The following is a 3,140-nucleotide window of genomic DNA, read 5'->3' as shown; positions in this document are numbered from 1 at the left end:
ACTAAAATAGAGAATAATGTTGCATCTAAGCGTGGTCAAATGAAGAAGACCATGTCTCAAATTGCTAATGAGCTGACCCATTTGAGGTTGTCACAAGGATAGAATAACAACTTTCAGAGAACAAATCTTGGTCCCTACAACAACAACAATTACAATTAGAACTACAAATAGGAATTTCAGCAGAAACAACAATGTGGGAAATGACAATGGAGGAAACAATTCCAATCCTCTTGATCGCAACAATGGTTTCCAAAGATAGAATCGACAATGGAACACTCATCCGAACAATGGAAGCATTCCTATAGATAATAACAACAACAATGCCCAATATGTGGACATCAATCAGTATGACAATAATCAAAATGTACCAAATGATGATGACTAATATTACAATGGAAATTAACAAGTAAATCAAAATCCAATGGGCAATAGTAATGAGTCCCCTATGCAATTCAATGCCATGATGCTAGAATCCTATGATTCTTCATAAAATACGGGAATGGAACAACTAACCAATGAAGAATTTTCTTTCCCATTCAGTTAGGATCTAGATACTCAACCTGAAGAAATGTTCACCTTCTGGAATGATAATCGAAATACCTACAATTTGTGAAGTCGGAAGGAACAAAGGCCAACATGTCTATGTTCCACTACAATATACTTTTTAGTCTACTGAAAAGTATATTGCAGTGGAAGATTTGAAATGAACAAAGGCCAACATGTCTATGTTCAACATGCTACAAAATTGTCCTAATCAATGGGAAGCATTGATGAAAAATCTTGATCATACAAAGGCACCCCATAATATGAATATTGTTCCTCAAAAGACAGTATCTCAATAGTTCACTGCTTTCGAGGCCATGCCAACTATGTTTAAAGACAAGGTTGAGGTGCCTCCCTTTTTGCTTAGCATTAGAATATATGGGAAGAATCTTCACAATTGCCTAATTGATTTAGGAGCTTCTTGTAATGTTATGCCACTTTCAATAGCAAAAAGGTTGGGAGTCACTCCTCGACCATCTAATCAAATAGTGATACAACTCAACAAAACAAAAGTAAAGGTTATCGGTGTGTTGAAAGATGTTTGGATACAATTGACAATTGACCCTCGAATTCAAGACATCATAGATATACATGTGGTTGAAATCCATGTAACATATGGATTGCTACTAAGTAGAGAATGGACGAAATGCTTAAGAGGATGGTTTTCAATGGATTTTACTCAACTGTAGTTACCTTGGAAAGGGTTGAATAATCAAATCAAGATTGATGCAGAACCAAAATTGAAAATGATGATTACAAAATACAATGCACCAAATGAGGTGGCATTTTTACAATTTGATTTAGGCTCTTACAAAGTGATGGCTTTTGATACAACTTCAACTAAAACATTAGATGGACAAAATGGAAGATCCATGATTTTGATCCCAAAAGAAGAGATCATAATGCACTTTATAGATAGCACAATGGCCAACCTACAATGTTTAGGTGAAGAGGCAGACCCAAGTGTGTTTCTCCTTCCTGGATTTTGCAGATTACATAAAGTTAGTCATTCAGAGTTTGAATGTTCACATTGCCAAGAAGCAGTTGCTCGGGTATTAACTCAGATAATGGAAATAAAGAGTGGCCACATTCCAAAAGAAGCACTTATAGAAAATCCAAATTCCACATACGTATCTCAAGCCATGGAGAAGGATGGAGAAGAGGTAGAAGATCTGAATGCATCATATAGTCATACCTCTTCAGATTGTGGAGGTTTGTCTTCTCCTCCACCAGGAATGATTGAGATCTAAAGATGGAGATGTTTCACAAAATGCCAAGGTTGGACTTTGGTAGTCGTTCATCCTAAGCCTAAAGTTGACAAAATTACAAAATTAATTGGAGAAATTCAAGATTAGCAAGAGAAACATACATTCCCTATATCAAAGATAAATAATAAAAAATCATCAAGCCCACTGTGAGAGAGATTACAATGGATCCCAAAGAAATAATCCTTTAAGGTTCAAGTAAAAGAAAAGCTATGGATGAACAAGCATAAGTCTAGGAAGCCTAAAGAAGATCCAATCTAGACACTTCAGTTTGATGGCTCTAAATGAAAATTAGGAGCTGGTGCAAGTATTGAATTAATTAACCCAAAAGTTAGGTCCTTTTATACAACATATAAATTACAATTTAGATGTACTAACAATGTTGCAGAGTACAAAGCCTTGATTCCTAGACTTCTCTTCACATTAGAGAAGGGAGCCAAAGCTCTCATAATTGAAGGAGACTCCCAGTTGGTGACTAGACAAGTGAAATCAATTTATTCTTACAATTGGAGGAGATTACTCACTTACCAAAAGAGAGTATGGGATCTAATGGATGAATTTGAAGCTTTGAATATAAGGTCTATCCCTAGAAGGAGAAACATGGTAGCATATGTCTTGGAAATTTTAGCTAGTACATTACAACCCATTGAGAGAACAAAATTAAAAAGATTTTCAATAGAATTGGTTGCCATCCCATCTATCCTAGACAACATTACAAAATTCTGAGTTTTCTAGGATGGCCAACACATACTTGAGTTTATCATGTGTAACAACCATTTCAAGGGACAAGAGATTGATAACACTCTAGATGAAAAACCTGAGGAGGAAGAACTTGAAGATGAGGATGGGATTATCAATTTGAAAACCAACACTATTCCTAAGGGAATGGTTGAGTTGGAGTGCATTTTTGATCTCATTGGATCAACACTTAGCAGGAGAACGATCAAAGAAAAGGGGATCAAAGAATATGATTCATATAATTTGGGTACTAATGAAGATCCTAGAATGGTAAGGGTTGGAACGATGTGCAACACTCAGGAAAGGTAAGATATGATCCAATTACTTAGGAAGTACGAAGATGTCATTGCTTGGAATTATGAAGAACGCAAAACATATGATCTTGATATCATTGCACATGATATTCCATTGAAACCAGATGCCAAACCTTTCTAACAAGGGCACAAATCTATTAATCCCATTATTGAACCATTGATAATGAAGGAAGTTAAGAAGTTGCTCAATGCTAAGATTATCTTCCCCATACACCATTCTACATGGGTGGCTAAATTGTTTCCAGTGAGGAAAAAGACTGGAGAGATCCACCCTTGCATG

The sequence above is a fragment of the Cupressus sempervirens genome, chromosome 10, assembly GCF_028749045.1.
Source record: "Cupressus sempervirens isolate cs-2001-9-10 chromosome 10, ASM2874904v1, whole genome shotgun sequence".
NCBI classification, from domain to species: Eukaryota; Viridiplantae; Streptophyta; class Pinopsida; order Cupressales; family Cupressaceae; genus Cupressus; species Cupressus sempervirens.
Note: the sequence above shows the minus strand (reverse complement) of the source record.